General features: G+C 47.2%; 1 pseudogene; it reads left to right on the top strand.

Moving 5' to 3' along the window:
* The window catches only part of LOC123486155, a 104677-nt pseudogene that overhangs the window by 29747 nt on the left and 50763 nt on the right, over positions 1-24167 (top strand).

The raw sequence follows: 24167 nt of genomic DNA, 5'->3' as shown, positions 1-24167 counted from the left end.
CCCATGCTTCACAGTAGGTATGGTGTTCTTTGGATGCAACTCAGCATTCTTTGTCCTCCAAACACGACGAGTTGAGTTTTTACCAAAAAGTTATATTTTGGTTTCATCTGACCATATGACATTCTCCCAATCCTCTTCTGGATCATCCAAATGCACTCTAGCAAACTTCAGACGGGCCTGGACATGTACTGGTTTAAGCAGGGGGACACGTCTGGCACTGCGTAGTGTGTTACTGATGGTAGGCTTTGTTACTTTGGTCCCAGCTCTCTGCAGGTCATTCACTAGGTCCCCCCGTGTGGTTCTGGGATTTTTGCTCACCGTTCTTGTGATCATTTTGACCCCACAGGGTGAGATCTTGTGTGGCGCCCCAGATTGAGGGAGATTATCAGTGGTCTTGTATGTCTTCCATTTCCTAATAATTGCTCCCACAGTTGATTTCTTCAAACCAAGCTGCTTACCTATTGCAGATTCAATCTTCCCAGCCTGGTGCAGGTCTACAATTTTGTTTCTCGTGTCCTTTGACAGCTTTTTGGTCTTGGCCATAGTGGAGTTTGGAGTGTGACTGTTTGAGGTTGTGGACAGGTGTCTTTTATACTGATAACAAGTTCAAACAGGTGCCATTAATACAGGCAACGAGTGGAGGACAGAGGAGCCTCTTAAAGAAGAAGTTACAATTCTGTGAGAGCCAGAAATCTTGCTTGTTTGTAGGTGACCAAATACTTATTTTCCACCATAATTTGCAAATAAATTCATAAAAATCCTACAATGTAATTTTCTGGAATTTTTTTCTCTCAATTTGTCTGTCATAGTTGACGTGTACCTATGATGAAAATGACAGGCCTCTCTCATCTTTTTAAGTGGGAGAACTTGCACAATTGGTGGCTGACTAAATACTTTTTTTCCCCACTGTATGTAAATAAGGTATTTCTGTTGTTAATTTTATTATAAATTTGCAAACATTTCAAAAAACCTGTTTTTGCTTTGTCATTATGGGATATTTTGTGTAGCTTAATGAGAAATTGTTTTTATTTAATCCATTTTAGAATAAGGCTGTAACGTAACAAAATGTGGAAAAAGTCAAGGGGTCTGAATACTTTCCGAATGCAGTGTATCTGCTAGCATTACAGTTATGAGTTATGTTATTGTCTTCCTAATATGTTGCATTATAAAGGCTGCAGCTGCCAAGAATTATCTGATTTAGCCTACTTTGGTTTATCTAATTGATCTTTAGGTGACAATGCGTGTCGGGTTAACAATGGTGGCTGCGGTAGCCTGTGTCTGGCCATTCCCGATAGCAGAGTGTGTGCCTGCGCTGACAACCAGTACCTGGACAAGAATAACCTCACCTGCTCCTGTAAGTAATGTCAAATACACTCTTATCTTAAACATAAAAGGCCTGTTCAGCCTGGCACTCCACATCAATGACCAAGGCAATCAATAGTAATAATGACAGCAGATAAGATATGGTCATGTCGAACTCAATATGCTGGTATTGATTTTCAATGCCAGCATATAACATTAAATAAACGTTTCCTCAGTTGTGGCTCTTTTGAGGAATATGTTCTGCAGAGTATGAAGGTGAGCCAGCAAGTGGACTTGTGTGTATGTGTGTGTGCTTGCAGCCACATTGGGAGATTCAGGGGACCATGGGGAGCCACAGAGATGTAGGAATGAAGAGTTCCAGTGTAGGAACCAGCGTTGTATCCAGGCCTCCTGGAAATGTGATGGGGACCATGACTGTTTGGACGGAAGTGATGAGGAACCGTACATCTGCTGTAGGTCTTATTCTGCATGTTAGAAAACATATACTGTATCATTTTGCAGTTATGAAGAATAGGACATGTCCCAGAGACAGATTTATTTATGAGTTAAGTTGACATTAACAACACACATCATCTATGCAAGAATGAAGTTGCTAGGCTGACTTTTTCTGTCATACTTTCTAGCTATCTATCCAGTATCTACGATGAATACGTTAATATGAATGCATTATATTGTTAGATAGTACTGCACTGTTGGAACTCAAGCATTTCACTACACCCGCAATAACATCTGCTAAATATGTGTATGTGATCAATATAATTTGATTTGATGACAGTTCTGTCACGGTTCAGACAGACGACAAGAGGACCACAATTGCGTCACACCAGAAAGTTTATTTAAACTTAAAGGGAAAGGGATGTAGGGAGTGAGTGAAGGCTCCAGGGGTTATCCCGTCCGATGTGCTGGGTCTGTGCCTCCCCCAGTGGCAGCGATGCGTCCGATGACGCCCGGTGGTTGGTGGTCCAGAAGTCCTGGGGGAGGAAACACAGACACAACGGGGCGGAATGAAACCAGGCAGCAGTACAGTTCAAGGGGAAATCCAAAATACGTAGTAGCAAGGCAGAAGGCTGGTCAGAGTTACCGGGATTGAAGAGTAGTCAGGAGTCGTAATGGCAGAAGCAGGTCTGGATCTCCTGAGGCAGAAGAGTATCCAAAAACAGGCAGGTCCGGGGTCACAAAACCAGGGTGAGCCAGAAGCGCGAGCAAACAGGTTCCGGGGGTGTGAGCTTTGCAGACGATCTGACAAAGGAGAGCTGAAAGACAGGGCTATAAATACTGGGAGAGGTTAGTGGGTAATGCAGCGCAGCTGGCAGAGTAATTAGAGCCGAGCAGAGCAGGGACAGGTGGAGCTGGTTAGGCTGAGTAGAGAGAGAGTGGTGAGCAGAGTGGGAAACAACTAAAGGTGGTAACCCAGTGGAGTGAGAGGGCTCATGACAGAACCCCCCCCAAGGGACGGCCCCAGAAGTCCCAAGAGCAACACCACGCCGGGCGGGAGGAGGGAGCCGGAGGAGGGCTAGAACTCCTCCGAACGGTCCGAGCGAACGTCCTCATCCTCGGAGGAAGCCGGAGGGCCGTGGTCGGGAGATGGGACAGGTCCCGAGACAGGATCAGGCACAGGACAGGAAGCCGAGCGGGCCGGACGGTTAGGGATCCCTCTGGGGCGGCCCCTACAGATTGCAGGTTGATCAGGATGCCGTTGGTGGAAAGCGGTGATGAGAGTCCTATCCACAATCCGACTAGCTGGCACCCAGGTCCTTTCCTCAGGTCCATAGCCCTCCCAGTCAATGAGGTACTGGAGACCCCTACCCCTCCGTCTGGACCGAAGCAGGCGGCGGACGGTGTAAACCAGACCACCATCGACGAGCCGTGGAGGAGGAGGACAAGGCGCAGCAGGGACCAGCGGACTCCTGGGCACAGGCAGGGGCTGCAGCAATCCAGCTGGGGGCTGGCAGAACGACTTGTGTTGGTTGCAGATGGGGCAGGCTTGGACGAATTCCCGTACATCCTTCCTCAGAGAGGGCCACCAGAACCTCTGGGCGAGCAGGTTGTAAGTGCGGGTGGAGCCAGGGTGACAAGCTAGGCGGGAGTCATGTCCCCACTGAACGACCTGGGACCTCAGGTCTTCGGGGACAAAAAGGCGGTCAGCTGGGCAAGTGCTGGGACCTGGCTGGTTACGGAGAGCCTCCAGCACCTGTTCCTCAACAGCCCAGGCCAGAGCTGCAACGATGCAGGGACTTGGCAGAATCGACACAGGGTCCTTGGAGGGGTCAGGAGCGGAGTTAGTAGGTACTGGCCGAGGGGGTAGCGGCGGCAAGCAGGGCAGGTTCGGTGGCAGTCCTCTCCCACTCCCTGATCACCCCCGGTCACCCAGTCGAGCTGAGGGTTGTGCGGGCGGAGCCATGGGTAACCCAGGATGAGGGGTTGGCCTGGAGAGGGGGAGCAGGTGAAACTGGATAGTTTCTTGATGGTTTCCGGACAGACCCATCGAGACCGGGGCCGTGACATGAGTGACCGATCCGAGTAAGTGTCCGTCCAGTGCCCGGGCAGGAATAGGAGGTGTCAACCGGAGGTTCTCCAGTCCCAGTTGGCGTGCCAGCTTGATGTCCATTATGTTGGCTTCGGCGCCAGAATCCACCAGAGCAGCCAGGGTGTGAGTTGAGTCAGGGAGGCGGAGGTGAACTTGCAGCAGGGGTTTGCGGTCGGAGGACTGGATGGTCATTGAACTCAACCGGACTCCCCTATGCCCGGTGAGCTTCGGCCCTTTAAAGGGCAGGTTACCACACGATGTCCATCACCTCCACAATAGAGGCAGAGGTTTGAGGTGGAAGCTGTCGCTGGCGCTCTGCAGGAGTGAGAGAGGCTCGCCCAATCTCCATAGGCTCAGACTGATCAAGCTGACCTGGGTGAGTGGCAGTAGATGACAGGAGCCCAGTCGGATCTCCCGAATGCCGGTAGTAGGTGGACCTTGGCGCCCCCTCCCACGACGACGGGTCTGTATCCTACTGTCGATCCTGACAGTCAGTGCGATGGCTTCATCAAGAGTGGAAGGCAGTTCATGGGAGACCAACTCGTCCCTTGATATAGTCAGCCAAACTATGGAAGAACGCGTCCACCAACGATGGTGTGTTCCAAGAACTTCGTCTAGCCAGGGTTCGGAAGTCGATGGAATGGTCTGCGACTGTACGTCTGCCTTGTCGAATACTGAACAGTTCACGAGACGCCTCTGCGGTTGGGGAATCCAGGTCAAACACCTTCAGCATCTCCTCAGCAAACAGGTCGAAGGTTGCACATGCGGGGGTTTGACGTTCGAACTCTGCTGTTCCCCAGAGTCGAGCTCGCCCGTCAGGTGAGTGATGGCATACCCAACTTTAGCCCCTCCGTGGCGAAGGTCCTTGGCTGCAAGGAGAACTGAAGTCGGCAGCTAGTCAGGAATGGCCGGACCTGGGTTGAATCGCCGTTGAACCGCTCGGGGTTTCCAATCTTGGGTTCCGGAGCAGCGGCTGCAATGACCGGGGCAGGTAACTCGGGGCAGGGCTGGTGGGCAGACTGGCTGGGGTCAGGTTGGTGAGGAGTTGAATGATCATGGCGAGTTGTTGTTGCTGCTGCTGGGACTGCTGCTGGTGCTGCTGGAACTGCTGATGCTGTTGGTGGCCGACCTGAAGCAGAGAGGAGATGACGCCGCTCATGCGGCCTAGCTCTCTCTCAGTGTGTTCCAGGCGTAGCATGGCGGTGGGTTGCTCAGGCTCTTCGGTTTCCATGTCGGGGGAAGTGTGCGCTGAGTCCATGATGGTCAGATCGTACTGTCACGGTTCAGACAGACGACAAGAGGACCACAATTGCGTCACACCAGAAAGTTTATTTAAACTTAAAGGGAAAGGGATGTAGGGGAGTGAGTGAAGGCTCCAGGGGTTATCCCGTCCGATGTGCTGGGTCTGTGCCTCCCCCAGTGGCAGCGATGCGTCCGATGACGCCGGTGGTTGGTGGTCCAGAAGTCCTGGGGGAGGAAACACAGACACAACGGGGCGGAATGAAACCAGGCAGCAGTACAGTTCAAGGGAAATCCAAAATACGTAGTAGCAAGGCAGAAGGCTGGTCAGAGTTACCGGGATTGAAGAGTAGTCAGGAGTCGTAATGGCAGAAGCAGGTCTGGATCTCCTGAGGCAGAAGAGTATCCAAAAACAGGCAGGTCCGGGGGTCACAAAACCAGGGTGAGCCAGAAGCGCGAGCAAACAGGTTCGGGTGTGAGCTTTGCAGACGATCTGACAAAGGAGAGCTGAAAGACAGGGCTATAAATACTGGGAGAGGTTAGTGGGTAATGCAGCGCAGCTGGCAGAGTAATTAGAGCCGAGCAGAGCAGGGACAGGTGGAGCTGGTTAGGCTGAGTAGAGAGAGAGTGGTGAGCAGAGTGGAAACAACTAAAGGTGGTAACCCAGTGGAGTGAGAGGGCTCATGACAAGTTCACGTCAAAGACTAAATATCAAAGCAATTTTGCCCATCATTACAGATAATCGTAGTTGCCCAGCGGATCAGTTCAAGTGTCTGAACAACCGCTGCATCCCCAAGAGGTGGCTCTGTGACGGGACCAATGACTGTGGGAACAACGAGGACGAGTCCAACTTCACCTGCTCTGGTATGCTACTGTCTGCTCTACTAATAGGCCCTTCTAGCTCATATGGACCAGGATGCGGCCGACAGATTCCATGTTGTAGAACAAACTTGGATGATCTCCAAGTTTCTCCAACAAGATACTCATTTGGGAGAGGTTCTGTCAGAGCAGAGGCCATTGGAGAATACTCAGAGCGAAGAGAGGAGAAGAGAACTCTTACAAGACTTGCATTTCTGCATGATTTCCTGTGTTGGTGGGGGACGCGTATGTCATAGATTCCCAATGGTTTCTGTGCTACTGCACATCATTAATGTATCTATATACTGTGATAATTCATCATCTTCTCCATCCAGAAGACTTGACCCTCTGGGGGACATGGGGGTTTTGTTAGGGGATGTAGATGAGAAAAGTTTGGTTTCACTGCATCCTTAAAAAGTATTTTCAGTTGCCAGATGTTTACACAATGCCGATCCTGAACATGCATAGGATGATTCCATAAGAAAATGGCGATTTATATGAACGATATCCTTGTTTCACGTTTTCACGTTCACTTTTTGTTCTCTGTGGAGAAGTAGATTACTGTAAATAGATAGCGAGCCAATTCTCTAGGACGACCAGTCACGGAGAAACCAAATCCAGATGCGATCACCCTTTAGCACTAAAATAATGTAATAATATGCTGAATATTATTACAATTGATGTTTTCAGCGGGGTCATGCCAAGCTGACCAGTTTTCCTGTGAGAACCCTTTAGCACTAAAGAAAATACATCCAACACACATGGTCTGCTGTTACAAAACAAAGAACATGAACAGTAAATGTAAAATATCAGACATTACTTGAAAGCTTCCCATACTATTATGGTGTGGATTCACTCACTGAAATAGCCTAGGCCTAGTCAATGCACTTGTGTAAAGTACTTATTGAGATCATACTGCTAATGAAAAACACAATGTAAATGTTGCATAATAGATTAGAAAAACGTAACTTTTATAGAGGGAACTTCAGTGTAATAAAATAATGTCATAAAATGCTGACTATTACTATTGATGTTTTCAGCGGGGTCATGCCAAGCTGACCAGTTTTCCTGTGACAACGGGAGATGCATCCCAGAGTCCTGGCGCTGTGACAGGGATGACGACTGTGGGGACCGCTCTGATGAGACCGCCTCTTGTGGTGAGCTTCTGGACAAGTTTCCAATTGGCTTATTCATCCCTCCTCCTCTCCCCTGTAACTATTCCCCAGGTCATTGCTGTAAATGAGCATGTGTTCTCAGTCAACCTACCTGGTAAAATAAAGATATTCATACTGGCATACTACTTAGAATGAAACAATCCATTGGGCAAGGCATTCTTAGTGATATGTTAGCATGGCGTTGGAGCATAGCCCAGCTTTTTCTTAACACTCCAGCTATGACAAATCAATTTGTTTCCTCCTTTGGTTCCTTCCACTTAGATAGGTTGACTTAAATTGAAATCAACATTAGCCTAACATTTCAGAAATCCTTCGCAATGTTTTTGAAACTTTTTCTGTCTTTGCATTATATCATTCCAGTGTAAGGATTGTCTTTTTTCTCAGATCTTTTCTGTCTTACCTACCCATCATGTTAATTCAATTTAGCATGTAGGCTAACCTCCGGGCATGCTCTGACATACTCTGGAGCAGACAGCTCAGACAAAGGCTTTTAATATTTAAAATGTGAAATAGCTGGGACTCTCCCTGTCATGAGGGATAATTTTGTCTTCCTTCTCTTAAACAATAGCATGCATGGGTTTTCAAAGATGTATATAAGGAATTGGTAACTGGATCAAGCCGTCTCAGCTAACATTTTTGATATTGGTAAGTTGTAGTAATCATGGTCAAATTACCGACCGGAGGGCCCCCATTGGTTTTGTTAGTCACTCTCACTCAGATATCATATTAAAAACTGAAAACATTTCTCTCCATCCTATGGCAAAATGTGTAGAAGTGCAGGAAATTAGCTGTATAACTGCACATTTTTCTCTGGGAGGATGGTGTTGATGTGAACCATGACCAGCCTTTCAAAGCATTTCATGGCTACAGATGTGAGTGCTACGGGGTGGTAGTCATTTAGGAAGGTTACCATGGCGTTCTTGGGCACAGGGGGCTATGGTGGTCTGCTTGACACATGTAGGTTTTGCAGACTGGGTCAGGGAGAGGTTGGAAATGTCAGTGAAGACACAAATGCAAGTTCAAACAGGTTCAAAGACAGCCACGACACATGCGCATGAACCCCAAATGACCTTTCCCCAGGTCAAGTATCCCACAGTGTAAATACACCCTCTTCTGGCGAGGATACATCTAACAGTACTGTATATCACCATCACCACAGAGTTTTTAAAGCAAAGTAAAGTCAGTATCTGATCTCACCTTCTACACTTGTTTTAGATGAAAGACAGGCAGTAGAACACAGTCTGCAAAACAATCAGTAAGAACAATTTGAACCTTCTGTTAGAAAATATAGCTGTGAATTTAACTTTTCTGTTACCTCTGGTGCTACTTATAAACTGCTTCACTTCACAAGTACAAACAGAGACAGACAGTGTTCACAGTAATTACAGTTTCTGCTTGGCTTCCTTAAATCTAATTCAAGCCTGCGCTGAAAAACACTTTGCTCACTCTCATTTTTGTAGCTTAAAAATTCAAAGGCAACGCCAACACACACAACTGTGCCAATGTCTCCTGCATCTAATGTGTAATAATAACAGATTGTTTCACACTGTTTCAGAGGTTTTCAGGGCATTCAGTCTGTACATTATTGGCCTATGTGATTCTGGACAGTCATAATTGATAAATTCCTGTCATCAAAAGTGCTTTGTTAGAAAAGTCCAAAACTCTTGTATTACAACAATAACACAGTTTTTTTTCTTCTTTCTTTCTTGACAGATTTCCCCACATGTGAGCCCCTCACACAGCTCAGCTGTTCCAATGGAAGGTGCATTAGTGTGAAATGGCACTGTGACTCTGGTAAGTGTTATTTTTCTGTGAACACTCTCTTTTTACAGTTCAATTTTCTACCCCCAGTGGAAAAAACTGCCTGATTTAAAATGGCATCATTACAACAACCAGTGTACAACTAGAATTGGTTGTAATCTGGTTGCAACAACATCATTTCAACCAGTTTTCCCTACTGGGAAAATGCTATGGGATGGAACTGCACTCTCAAGAAGCACTGTTTCTTAATCTCTCTTATGTCCGTTCCCCCTCTCTTCCATCCTTTCCTTCTCTCTTCCATCCTTTCCCCCTCTCTTCCATCCTTTCCCCCTCTCTTCCATCCTTTCCCCCTCTCTTCCATCCTTTCCCCCTCTCTTCCATCCTTTCCCTCTCTCTTCCATCCTTTCCCTCTCTCTTCCATCCTTTCCCCCTCTCTTCCATCCTTTCCCCCTCTTTTCCATCCTTTCCCTCTCTTCTGTCCTTTTCCCTTTTCCACCTCCCCCAGATGATGACTGTGGGGATGGTAGTGATGAGGTGGGTTGTGTCCATGCCTGTTCCAGTGCCCAGTTCCAGTGTACCAGTGGGAAGTGTATCCCTGACCACTGGGCCTGTGACGGGGACGATGACTGTGGGGACAACAGTGATGAGAACACCACCTGCTCTGGGACAGGTGAGGAAGAACAAACTAACTTCTCACTCTTCTATCTGCCTTACGGGACATGCCCCCTTTGGATTCAAGTCTTAGATCTGTGAAGGAATAATGGAGTCGGGGAATATGCCCAATATAGTCTTTGAAATGGGGATGCTATTCATCACACTTCAGGGGATGCGTTTAGGAATATGGGTTTGAGATATACAATATCTGTCTTTGTAAAAATATTCCTTACCCAAGAAAAAATTACTTTATTTGCTGAAGTGCTGAGCCCTACCTGAACTCTAAATTTGTAAATGTATGTTTATCTCTGTGACCTCTGTCTCTCCTATAGCCTCTGTATCAGCTGATGACTGCAAGCGGAGATGAGTTCCATTGCCGTGACGACGGTGGCACCTGTATCCCCGAGCGCTGGAGGTGTGACGGGGACAAGGACTGCGAGGACGGGAGTGACGAGGCAGACTGTGAAGGCACCAGCAGAATGTGCGACCCACACGCAAAGTTCACCTGTCAAACCTCAGGTACAGTACTGAAGCTACTGTGAAAACATTTAGAAAAAGAAAGCTTCACAATCTGTGGCTCTAATGCAGTGCATACTGTATCATTAAAGACCCATGTTTAACTGTAGACAGCTATGCTGCCTTCATCAAGATTTCATCTGGACTGTAGCTTCTGTGACCCACACACCAAGCTCACCTGTAAAATCTCAGGTACTGCAGCTACATCTCCAGATGTTTTGTGTCATGCTAAACTCCTTTACGTGTACTCTGCATACAGCACTGTACTCTATGTCCCCAAAATGAACCAGAGCGGCCATGTTTTTAATGTCGACCTCTCAGAGTTATTACCATAGACATACATTTATTTGATTTATCTCTGGTTATTACCCTCAAATGGTCTTAATTTGTGTCCTTGTGGGGTTAACATTCACACACAATCGTGAGAAAAATCCAGAGCGCCTTTCATGTCCTTCTCTAAAATGTGAGCGTTTTATGATACCTGCAGTGCATCTTGTAGACTTCTCCTACACTTTATGCTGTAGGCATGACAGTAAAATGGGAACACTTGGGGTACTTTATGTGACTCCTAAAACAGTTCCACATGGTTGTGGTAAATCAAATCGGCCTAGGAGTTTCAGATTTCCCAAAGTAAGTTGAATGAGGTGTGTATATATAAGATCATATAATTGGGGCAATAGTTCAGTGGAGTTGATAGGAATCATCTGCACAGTGCACTGCATTATATATAATTGGTCTTAAAGTGGAGAATTCACATGAGAAAAGCCTCTTGCTTAGTTCACTGATCTCATGGTTTTAAAAGGCTTAATACACATAATTCACTTACCATGCAACATTTTATAAAATGTCATAAGGAGTTTTAAGATCCACAAAAAGCTTAACGGTAACGCAGTTGAAAATGGCATGGCTTTTGAGAGCGGAAGCATCCAGCCATGACGCACAGTGCCAATAGAAGAGAGATGTGCCTTTTGTGGTGGTGAATCTCGTATTTAGAATCTATTAGTTTCTCCCCATTTTTGTTTAATTTGATTAAAAACCAAGCATAACCTACCCTCCCACTACTCAAGGCTGGTTTAGCAGCATCGCATAGGTGCGTCTTTTTTAGCATGGCCATTAGCCAAGTAGCCTATGAATAAAGTGGGTTTAAATGGTCTAGATTTTTGTTGAGAATCTTCTTCGCAGATAAGCAACGATACAATTGACAAGAGCCTAGTATTTTGTATAGACGTGCGAATGTTATGCTTAAAGACTTTTAGGCCTAAGTGTGCACACAGTGCCATGGAACGAGAGAAGCGATTTATAATATAATGCATCTGACCCCATCCTATTTAGAAATATTGGTTTAAAAACAGATCGTTTAATTTGATTAAAAACAAAACTTATTAGAAAGATTCACTGTCCATGGGTTTATGGTGAGAATGTACATGACTGAATGCAATGCAATTTCGTCTATTTCTGGAGAAGTGCAAATATGATCTCTAAGATGGTCCCATGACATTATAAAACATTACATTTGTGAGCAGTATAACAGTGAGTGGACAGTCCCCCTTTCTCTTTATATTGGATCTTTATCCAGCTCCTGTGAAAGGTTTGGACGTGCGTAAAACCGTCTAAATTGCCTTGTCTGAATTATATGCCCACTGGGAGCAGTTATTGTGCCTGTAATTGTATTTAGGCATAGCCTATTTAAAACAAGTTCTTGTTTAATTTTTATTAGAATTTGATAAGAATTATACACTTTCTTTTCAGGATTTATCAATAGCCTAGTGAATTAAATCTTGCTTATTGACTACGTTTGGCATGTCCAGACTGCAATTTACAGTAGGGCTAGCCCCTATATCAGTGCGAATGCTATAAAAAATGTTTAACAATGTATTTCCATATTGAAGCAATGCAAATAGAACAATGTGGACTGCAAAAATGTTCAACATATTTAGCAAATACGGAGCAGGCTATTTAACGAACTTGGCTATAACGGATTATTACCGCCAGCGCTAAGATTGACCATTGCGTTAGGTTTGTTAAAATAGGTCTGTCAGCGTGGATTCTGAAACAGCTTCATTAGGATGCCTGCTTGGATTCTCAGTATTTTGTAAAACACTTCAAAACACTCCAAAATAAAAGCGAACAGAAAGAATATACCTCCAACAATAGATCAACACACTGTTGTTTGAATTGAAATAATTGGCAGACTCAGCTCTGATCTGTATTCACTGTGTCTGTCCAGACTAAGCTGACTGCCTTACGCTGAGGCTGACAAACTATATCCTTTGAAAATATAAGGGCGTCCCCAAATGGCACCCTATTCCCTATATACTGCACTACTTTTGACCAGCGCCCTATGGGTCATGGTCAAAAGTAGTGCACTGTATAGGGAATAGGGTGCCATTTGGGACACGGACATAGCCTTTCGTGAGGCCTCATTGCAAACCAAATAAACAGGATTTATTCCAGGGTTTACTCATCAATAACACAGATTAAAGCTGAGGTGGGCTGCCTCTTTGCTAGCACCATACACTACTTTCTTCTGATGCCTATAGTGCTTTTATTCCTCAGCTTTTCAGGATTCCTCTGAGACTGTGCTTTTTACCTCGCTGCTTCCAATAATTGCTTCCTGTTTCCTGCAATTGTTTCAAAAATCTTCTATTTCCAGTCACTTTTGATAGAAACATTTGACCAACTACCTAGAATCAGCAGAATTGCTTAATTTGATTGTATTGACAGTTTAGGCTTAGGTATCACTATGACCATTTTCTCTGTTTTTCTCTGAGCGTTTCCGTTCTCTCCAAGAAAATTGACAATCAATTCTTATTTCTGTATTTACGGTTGAAATGTGGGTTTTGTAATCATTCACAATATCTCTTATAAGGACAAAATTATTAGATTTTTGCCATTTTGTCCCTTGCCTCATCACCTCATCGCTCTCCGTTTCTCCCCACACAGGCCAGTGCATCAGTAAGAGCTGGGTGTGTGACGGGGACCAGGACTGTGAGGATCTGTCCGATGAGGAAGGCTGTGAGATGTCCCCCTGTAAGCCCCCCAGATACCCCTGTGCCAACGACACCTCTGTCTGCCTGCCGCCTGAGAGCATCTGCAATGGGAGATACGACTGCTCTGACCACTCTGATGAGGGACACTTCTGTGGTATGACCTTTTGTTCAAATCACTTCTAACCAATTGTCTTGGTCCTATTTCTCTCACTTGCGTCAATTCTCTTGGTCCCCACTTCAATTAATTATTAAATATCGTTCTATTTTTTTTCACTTAATTACATATTTCCTTTGTCTCCCTCCGCTAGCCTGACCAGCAAATGTATGTTGACAGACAGTGTTGAGCTGTTGGAAATCAGCAGCAGGGCTTACTTTGGCATCGTCCATCTGTCCTCTTATTCCCCACTGAACTCAGGGAGAATATCGGGGAGAACAAGCTGTTAAAACCGAAGATCATATAACTCTTGCTGACCAAGATCCTTAGTTTTGTCTGGAAACACTCCAAATACGGCAGGGAAGAGACAGGGGAGACATATTAATAGTGAAGGGGATTATGGTTAAAACGGAGACAAGCCTTTTGTTTGAACCACATGGGCTAGATGATCATAGCAGTGGGGTCAGGCTTAGGCAATGTTGATGGGGTTAGTCCAGATGAATGCCTTATGTTCACATGAATGACTTGCCCAGGGATTACCACACAACACTTTGTCCATAGAAAAAAAGATGCGAAGACAAATGTCAGGAAAGATATGTGTTCACTTTCTTGTGGGGTATTGAGCCTTTATGCCACTAGCCAACAAGGACGTACAGTACATCGGTCTCCATTCAACACTGCTCTCTGACTTTTGTTCCATCTGTCTGTGCTCTCTGAATCAATCTGCTCTCTTCGTCGTCTTCTCTCACCATCTCAGACGACTGCATTTTGGGTAATGGTGGCTGTAGCCACCAGTGTGCAGTGGCTCCTGGGAGGGGCGTGGCGTGCTCCTGCCCGGCGGGGCTCAGTCTTAGCCCAAACAACAAGACCTGCCAAACCCTGGACTACTGCTCCAGGCACCTCAAGTGCAGCCAAGTGTGTGAGCAGTACAAAACAACCGTCAAGTGTTCCTGCTACCCAGGCTGGAGGCTGGAACTAGATGGGGACAGCTGCCAGAGTACAGGTAGCTGGTGTTAAGCTCAGTGTGATATGGCTGATAAGTCTTTCTGACACATACCTGCCCATAGAAATGAGAATTCCGGTTCTATTTCTGTGGTCCTGTGTGTCTCAGTCAGTAGAGCATGGTGCTTGCAACGCAAAGGGTCATGGGTTTGACCTGCTGGGAGCACCCATACGTAAAATGTATGCACGCATGACTGTAAGTCACTTTGGATAAAGATGCAAAATGGCATATTTATTATTATATTCTATGGGACAGCCACCTTTTACCCTAGTGCCTTGAATCCAACAGATAAGAAGCAATGTGATCAATTGGTTATATTCCTAATTGTATATTCTATTCCAAATTCTAAAGCAGTTATTTGGGACATTCCATTTAAATACCCTCGGAAACAGTATCCATTAGAATATTGGCCATTTATATGCCAGTAGATTTATAGGCAGTTTTTTCTCTTAATCAATTTCTCGGGTAATTGTATTGAATAAGCTTTTTTTATTTTGTATTTAAATTGTTACACTTTCAATTGGAGATGAATCCTCCAAAGGTTTCTGTACTCATTTTATGACAAGATGAGCTAAACGAGATCATGTGATATGAAAATGAAAGATAACTTTGTTAATAAAATGATGATTTCGTGAGTATTGATTTCAATATACGGTAATCTTATTCACAAACAAAACTAACACGAGTTGGAATGCTGCTGAGCAAACAAACATGACAGTTATTTGTGTATGTGTGTGAGAATCTGTTGTATTAGTATGCAATATTTATTATCAAAAATGTTTTTCTTGAGTTATTTATTGTTTCCTTCCTCAGATCCCTTTGAGGCTTTCCTCATCTTCTCCATCCGCCATGAGATCAGGAGGATAGATCTCCACAGACGAGACTACAGTCTTCTAGTTCCTGGTTTGAGGAACACCATCGCCTTAGACTTCCACTTCAATCAGAGTCGACTCTACTGGACCGATGTGGTTGAGGATAAGATATACAGAGGGAAGCTGCTAGACTCTGCTGGTAGGAACACATAGTATTTGGTTGGACATGTGTTTTTCTTTTTGGATAAGCTGAGTTGTTGATGTTTAATTGAGGTCATGGGGAAAGTGTTGTATCGGCTATATTTTGTTCTCCTCTCAGCTCCACTGGCCTAATAGTCTGTGCTTTGACTCCAGAGGTGACCCTTTTTTGAAGACTTCCCAAACCAAAGCCTATTTTACCTGTGTTTCAGCACATCCTCTTGCCCTCTTATGTGTCAGTGTGTTGGTCCTTTACTGTCATTGGTTCCTTACAGGTGTGACAGGGATTGAAGTGGTGGTCCAACATGGATTGGCTACTCCAGAGGGTCTGGCTGTTGATTGGATAGCAGGGAACCTGTATTGGATTGACAGCAACTTAGATCAGATAGAGGTGGCCAAACTAAACGGGGAGCTCCGGACCACACTGATCGCTGGAGGGATGGAGCATCCACGAGCCATCGCTCTGGATCCTGAGCAGGGGTTAGTTATCTTATAATGAGAGAGAGAGAGTGAGAGAGAGAGAGAGATATTCTTATTACATTATTTTGTGGTTTAGAATTATTTTCTGGACAGACTGGGATGCTTCCTTCCCTCGGATCGAGGCTGCTTCTATGAGCGGAGGAGGACGCCATGTTGTCTTCAGAGACATGGAGATAGGAGCCTGGCCTAATGGTCTTACTCTGGACCTTATGGAGAAGAGGGTCGTGTGGACCGACGCCAGGTGGGTTACATGCCTGTACCTGTCTGCATGGGGTCATTTCCCCATCAATTCTATTTCGATTCAGGAAGTCAACTGAAATTCCAATTTTGTGAGAATTCCAATTGACTTCCTGAATTGGTTGAATTGAGTTGGAATTCACCCCAACCCTGCTGATGGAATCATGTGAAAAATTATTCTAATGGTTAAACATCTATCTTCATCTCAACAGGGCTGATGCCATATTCTCTGCTCAGTACGATGGGACTGGTATGATAGAGATTCTAAGGGGACATGAGTACCTGTCACATCCCTTCGCTGTCTGTCTCTATGGGGGTAGTGTCTACTGGACTGACTGGAGGACCAACACTCTGGCCAGGGCTAACAAGTGGACAGGGGCCAATGTGACAGTCATCCAGAAGACCAGCGCCCAGCCATTTGACCTTCAGATATACCACCCCAGCAGACAACCACAAGGTAGGCTACCGCAATATCTCAAACATTAAGATGACAAGGTTGAAAAGAGAGTGGATGTTTTGAATTAAAGACAACCTTCTCAGTCTTAACCCTCAGTCCACCTGGAAAGGTTGAAGAGTTTTGTTTTGTTAGATCAGAATTAATCATTTATTGTATGGTTGATTAGATCTGTTGCGTTTAGATTTTGGTAACATCTGTTGCGTAAAAAATGTTGGTTACTTCTGTTGCGTCTAACAAAATACTTTTCACTTTCTATATCCAAAGTTCTCTGAGAGTTATTAAGACATCTGCTCTAGTTTGTCAAAAGATATGATCTTGTCTGTCTTAATGCTGGAAAGAAAACATCTTAACAACTGTCACTATTCATCGGTTGCACCTCCATCACTCGGTCGCGTCATGCCATTGTTATGAAAGTTCTCAAGCCACCCTCTATCGTCAGCACCATAGTGGTGCCCTAAAGTGGTGATAAGCCCAGTTATTCTGGAAGGAGGCTAACTACTGCTGAGTCTAAATTGCACTATAGTGCCTGGAAATACGATGACGTTGCTAAAGTAGTCAAATATTTAGTAGGAATCAACTTTGCCAGCATTATCATGTCGTCAAATTTACTTTAGACAGATGGCAATGTTGTCATTAGCTAACAAAGTTAGTCAAAAATAGCTAGCAATGCTAATGTTAGCGAGCTAAAATCTGGTGGCCTCCCCTCAATCTTAGCTAGCTAGCTAACGTTATACTGCATCTAAAGTCAATCTGGCAACATCAAAATGATAACAAAAGTTTTTCAGACTAATTATTTGTCACCTTTTGAATGTTATTGGATTTCCAAGCCCCTGTAATGCACTTTTGATGAAATCTTCATCAGCGTTCACTGACGATGCATTGAGTAGAATGCTCAGTCGGGCATCAGTCCAAAACGAACGTTCAAAACAATATTAAAATCAACAATGCAGTTTTAAGAAAATAGAGTTAAGAAAATATTTACTAAATAAACTAAAGAAAAAAAAAGTAACACAATAAAATAAGAATAATGAGGCTATATACAGGGGGTATCGGTACCGAGTCAATGTGCGGGGGTACTCGCTGTTGGCTGGGTTCCCTGCCTGTGCCATTAAACCCCTACAACTCATCCAGAATGCCGCAGCCCGTCTGGTGTTCAACCTTCCCAAGTTCTCTCACGTCACCCCGCTCCTCTGCACACTCCACTGGCTTCCAGTTGAAGCTCGCATCTGCTACAAGACCATGGTGCTTGCCTACGGCACCTCCGTACCTTCAGGCTCTGATCAGTCCCTACACCCAAACGAGGGCACTGCGTTCATCCACCTCTGGCCTGCTGGCTCCCCTACCTCTGCGGAAGCATAGTTCCCGCTCAGCCCAGTCAAAACTGTTCGCTGCTCTGGCACCCCAATGGTGGAACAAGCTCCCTCACGACACCAGGATAGCGGAGTCACTCACCACCTTCCGGAGACATTTGAAACCCCACCTCTTTAAGGAATACCTGGGATAGGATAAAGTAATCCTTCTACCCCCACCCCCCTTTACTCCAACCCCCCAAATTTTAAAAAAAAAGATAAAAAAAAAAAAATATGAAATAACGAAACGATAAAAATAAATAAAAAATAAATAAAACATTGTATAGTGGTTATCCCACTGGCTATAAGGTGAATGGACCTATTTGTAAGTCGCTCTGGATAAGAGCGTCTGCTAAATGACGTAAATGTACAGGTTAGTCGAGGTAATTTGTACATGTAGGTAGGGGTAAAGTGACTATGCATGGAAAATAAACAGTGTTTGATGGTTCGTCTGAGGGCATAGCGGGATTTCTTATAAGCGTCCGAATTAGTGTCCTGCTCCTTGAAAGCGGCAGCTCTAGCCTATAGCTCGGTGCGGATGTTACCTGTAATCCATGGCTTCTGGTTGGGATATGTACGTACGGTCACTGTGGGGACGACGTCGTCGATGCACTTATTGATGAAGCCGGTGACTGAGGTGGTATACTCCTCAGTGCCATTGGATGAATCGTGTATTGTGATGAAACGTGCAACCCATGAATTGGTTCATCTGGCTTCATTTTCTCTGTCTGGACTTTTGGCAGTAGGGTTCATTTACAGGACTCTGCCTTTCACAAATCAAATACTTTTCCTTCCAGGAGGATATCAGAATCTTGTATTAAAATAAACCAGACTAGTTGATTATTGAAACCACGTTGTTGATTATTGAACAACTTCCCCCTCTCTCCCTCTCTCGGCGATAGCCTCCAATCCCTGCGAGGCGAGTGGCGGTCGTGGACCCTGCTCCCATCTGTGCCTTATCAACTACAACCGCACCGCGTCCTGTACCTGCCCTCACCTCATGAAGATATCTGCAGACAACTTTACTTGCTTAAGTGAGTGAACCTCACCCCTTCATCCGTTTGTCAGTCCGTCCGTCCTTACATCAGTCTCTCTGTCCATCCATCGCTCCATCTGTCCAGCCATTCATTCATGCAATCCTCCACATTCATACACTATAGTGCATGTCCTTCAAAAGTGAGTCATTTCAAAACACAGTAGGTTTCTACTGTTGTTTTGAGAAGAAAAGTGAAAAAGTTATCTGACACAGACTGTGATTATGTTCACACTACAATGACTTTGAAAGAGCATGCGATTTCAAACTCATAACCCTGAAAGAGACATTCTCAGGTGGTTTGAGTGTTGAATGGCAAGGCCACCAATAACACCAGCTTGATTCAGAATTTTGAAAGCAGGCTATACAAAGCAATGTCAATGTATAATTTTCTCTTGTCCTTCAACAGCACTGAAGAGATTTCTGCTGTATGTGAGGCGAACAGAGATCCGTGGCGTGGACGTTGACAACCCTTACCTGAACCTCATCACGGCCCTGACGGTCCCAGATATAGATGAGGTCACGTCAGTGGACTACGATGCATCAGAGGAACGAATCTACTGGACTGACGTCAAAACACAAACCATCAAACGGTCCTCCATCAACGGAACCGCAATAGAGACAATCATATCCGGAGGTAGAGAAAGATGTTCACCTCTGTGTTTTTAAATGGATCGGTTTTCTGACACTTACGTAATAAAACGAAACGTTTTTTTATAAATGTATTATGAGACTGTCACACTGTTTTGCATCCATTTGATGTCCTTTTGATAGGTACCCATTCTAATTTTAATAGTGCACTTGTCAGTGTCACGAACAGAAGAGGACCCAAGAGCGCAAGTTCAAATTCAGAGTTCTTTATTCAAGGTTACAGGCGGGAAGAGGAGTCCCAGGGGTGTCAGGGGTCTTTCAGGGTCCTCCTGTGGGTACCTGTGCTCCGGGGGTCACCAAATGTCCGGGGGTGTCCAGTCCAAGTGCTTAGTGTGTGTGTTCCCCAGTGATGGAGCGGCGTATCGGGCTGAGGGTGGTGAAACGTCTGGGCACGCTCATCTGGTGGTCGGAGACCTGGGGGAACACACACACACAACAGCAATATGAATGGCAGGCAGAAGTACAGATCAGGGCTGGGCAAATATCGTGGTGAGAGACAGAAGGCAGAAACGAAGTTACCGGAGGGGCTGAAGATCGGAGAGTAGTCGAGGTCCAGAAGGCAGGTTGGGATAGACGGGGCAGTAGAACAAGGGAGGCAGTCAAGAAAGGATCGGTATCACAAACAGGAGTCAGAGCGCAGACAGGCAGGTTACTGGTCCGGGTTTGAAGACGATCTGACAGGGCTTGGCTGAAAAACAGGGCTTGATATACTGGGAGAGGTAGTGGGGAAATGCAGTTCAGCTGGCAGAGTAATTAGAACAGAGTGAGGCAAGGTGAGGATGGTGAGTGGGAAATGCAGTGCAGCTGGCCAGGTAACAAGAGCAGAGCAGGGCAGGTGGAGCTAGTTAGGCTGAGTAGAGAGAGGGAGGTGAGCAGAGTGGAAGATAATTGAATGCAATTAATGTTGCTACCAGGGAGAGAGAGTGCTCATGACAGGACCCCCCCTCCAAGGGACGGCCCCAGAAGTCCCAAGAACAACATCATGCCGGGAGGGTGGAGGGGAGCAGGCGGCGGGTCAGAACTCCTCCGAGCGGTCCGAGTGAATCTCCTCATCCTCAGAAGGAGCTGGAGGGTCACGGTCGGGAGACAGGACAGGCACTGAGACAGGAGCAGGGCGGGCCGGACGGCTAGGAACCCCTCTTGGACGGCCCCTACGGATTGCAGGCTGATCAGGATGTAGTCGGTGGAAGTCAGTGATAAGGGTCCGGTCCACTATCCTCCTGGCCGGGATCCAGGTCCTCTCCTCTGGACCATATCCCTCCCAATCAACGAGGTACTGAGACCCCTACCCCTTCGCCTAGAGCGGAGCAGCCGCCGGACGGTGAAGACAGGACCGCCATCTACGAGGCGCGGAGGAGGTGGCACCGGAGCTGCAGGGACCAGGGGACTTTCATGGACCCGCTTGACCTTGGAGACGTGGAAGGTGGGGTGGACCCGCATGGAAGCGGGCAACTGAAGTCGGACCGCCGTTGGACTGATGACTTTCTGCACAGGAAAAGGACCAATGAAGCGAGGGGCCAGCTTTCGTGATACAACCCGCAGCGGCAGATCCCGGCAGACAGCCAGACCTTCTGACCAACCCGGTAAGTAGGTGCTGGGGTCCTCCGTCGGTTGGCACCGACGGCGTAGCTGGTTCCAGACTTCAGGAGCACAGTGCGAGCCTGGGCCCAGTGCGGCGGCAGCGGCGGGCATACGCAGAGCAGACGGACAGGTGGCATCCGCCTCCTGGCTGGCAAACAGTGGAGGTTGATACCCGTAGACACACTGAAAGGGGGAGAGCCCGGTGGAGGAACTGGTGAGTGAATTATGGGCATATTCCACCCAGAGCAGGTGTTGAGCCCAGGCCCGGGGATTTTGGGAAGCCACACACCTCAGTGCCTTCTCCAGCTCCTGGTTCATGCGTTCAGTCTGGCCGTTTGACTGCGGGTGGAATCCAGACGATAGGGCTGGCGGTGGCCCCAAGGAGATGACAGAACTCCTTCCAAAAGGTTGCTGAGAATTGCGGGCCCCGGTCTGACACTATATCCTGGGGTAGGCCATGGATACGAAACACATGTTCCAGGACCACCTGGGAGGTCTCTTTAGCAGAGGGTAGTTTGGGAAGGGGCACGAAGTGGGTCATCTTACTAAAGCGGTCAACAATGGTAAGGATGACTGTGTGTCCGTCAGAGGGCGGAAGGCCCGTAACAAAGTCCAGTGAAACGTGGGACCAGGGCCTCTTGGGTATGAGTAGGGGTTGCAGCAACCCAGCAGGAGGCTGGTTGGGAGTCTTGTTTCGGTTACAAGTGGGACAAGCTCGGATGAATTCTCGGACATCCCGTCTCATCCCCCGCCACCAGAACCGCTGGCGGACCAGATGAAGGGTGCGAGTGATGCCGGGATGACAGGCCAGACGGGATTCGTGCCCCCACTGAATCACAGGTGACCTGAGATTTGCTGGAACAAACAGACGGTTGGGGGGCGCTGGTGCTTGGACCTGGCTGGTCCCGAAGAGCCTCCATGACCTGCTTCTCGATCTCCCAGGTGAGGGCCGCTACGACCAAGTGGCTGGGAAGAATGGGAGCTGTCATGGCGGTGGTCTCGTCCTTCTGAAACATCCGGGAAAGAGCATCAGGTTTGATGTTGCGAGATCCCGGGCGGTAGGAGAGCGTGAAATTGAAGCGCGTAAAGAACAGAGACCACCGCTGTTGACGGGAGTTCAGCCTCCTGGCTGTTTGGATATACTCCAGGTTCTTGTGGTCTGTCCACACTACGAATGGTTCCTTTGACCCCTCTAACCAGTGCCGCCATTCTTCAAGGGCGAGCTTGACAGCCAACAGCTCGCGGTTCCCAATGTCGTAGTTGCATTCGGCAGGGGTTAGCCGACGGGAGTAGAAGGCACAGGGTGCATCTTGCCATCCTCAGCTGCTCTTTGAGAAAGCACTGCACCCACTCCCACGTCCGAAGCATCTACCTCCACCACAAACTGCCTTGCTGCATCTGGCATCTGGAGGATGGGAGCAGAAGTGAAACATGTCTTGAGGATATTGAAGGCCTTATCAGCAGCTGATGTCCATTGGTACGGTTGTTTAGTGCTGGTTAGCGCCGTGAGGGGTGCAGCCACTGTGCTATAGTTTCTGATGAATCTCCTATAAAAGTTGGCAAAGCCCAGGAACTGTTGCAACTTCTTCCGAGACTCAGGAACTGGCCAGGAAGTGACAGCCGACACCTTCGTGAGATCCATCTGAATGCTGCCCTCGGTCACCACATACCCCAGGAATGAAACGGTCTTGGCATGGAACTCGCACTTCTCTGCCTTCACGAAAAGAGAGTTCTCCAGCAGGCGGCGCAGGACCAACCGGACGTGGTGCGTGTGTTCTGACAGAGTCTTTGAGAATATTAAAATATCGTCAAGGTACACAAATACGAACGTATTTAGCATGTCCCTGAGGATATCATTCACTAGGGCTTGAAAAACTGCTGGGGCATTGGTGAGGCCGAAGGGCATGACGAGATATTCATAGTGGCCGGTTGGTGTGTTGAACGCTGTCTTCCATTCGTCTCCCTCCCTCATCCGCACCAGATGGTAGGCATTGCGAAGGTCCAGCTTAGTGAATACAGTGGCTCCCTGCAGCAGTTCGAAGGCAGACCGAAAGTAAGGGCAGTGGGTAGCGATTCTTAACCGTGATGTCGTTCAGACCCCGGTAATCTATGCATGGACGAAGAGAACCGTCCTTCTTGCCGACAAAGAAGAATCCCGCTCCTGCGGGAAAGGCGACGGTCCTAATTATCCCGGAGGCAAGAGAGTCATTAATGTAGTCCTCCATGGCCTTTCTTTCCGGGGCTGACAGTGAATACAGACGACCCTTGGGAGGTGCTGTGCCAGGCAGGAGATCAATCGCGCAGTCATAGGGTCTGTGTGGGGGTAGAGATGTCGCCTTGGATTTGTTGAACACCTCTTTCAGGCTGTGGTAACAGGCCGGAACATTGGATATGTCGGAGGTAGCGCTAGATCCTTCCCGGTGAACGGGCAGGGTGGCCCCCCTTAAACAGGTCTGGTGACAACTCCTTCCCCACTCACGGACTGTTCCTGTCTCCCAGTCGATGTGGGGGTTGTGCTGACGGAGCCAACGGGTATCCAAGAATGAGTGGTTGGCCAGGTGAGTGTAGGAGGTGAAACTGGATGGACTCCTGGTGGTTTCCCCCTGACAGCAGGATTGTCACAGGGGGCGGAGATATGAGTGACAGTGCCAAGATGATGCCCATCCAGGGCTCGTGCAGGAATGGGTTGTGTCAGTTGATGATGGTTCACGCCCAGTTGCTGTGCAAGCTCAGGGTCCATGATGTTTGCTTCGGCTCCCGGAATCCACAAGGGCGGCCAATGTATGAGTCTTGTCAGAAAGCTGAAGGCGGAGATGAAGCAGGGTCTTTCGGATGGAGGGAGACTGAAGGCTTGTTGAGCTCACCCGGATCTCCCCTACACCTGGTGAGCTGCGGCTTTTGCCGGACAAGTAGCGACACGGTGATTCTCGCCACCACAGTAGAGGCAAAGGTTGGAGCTTAGACGGCGCCCGACGCTCCTCGGGAGTCAGAGGGCACGGCCAATCTCCATGGGCTCAGGCTGATTGAGTTGGCTATGGGACTTGACAGGCAGGGGCTGGACAGAAGCGGTATCGACCGAGTACGGATGGCAGGTTGACTGAGACGGCCCTTCTCCCTCCTCCGGGTCTGTATACGGGCGGTCAATGCGAACGGCAAGGTCAATGGCGGC

This window comes from Coregonus clupeaformis, unplaced genomic scaffold, assembly GCF_020615455.1.
Source record: "Coregonus clupeaformis isolate EN_2021a unplaced genomic scaffold, ASM2061545v1 scaf1036, whole genome shotgun sequence".
Lineage (NCBI taxonomy): Eukaryota > Metazoa > Chordata > Actinopteri > Salmoniformes > Salmonidae > Coregonus > Coregonus clupeaformis.
This window is presented reverse-complemented; position numbering and strand designations above follow the sequence as displayed.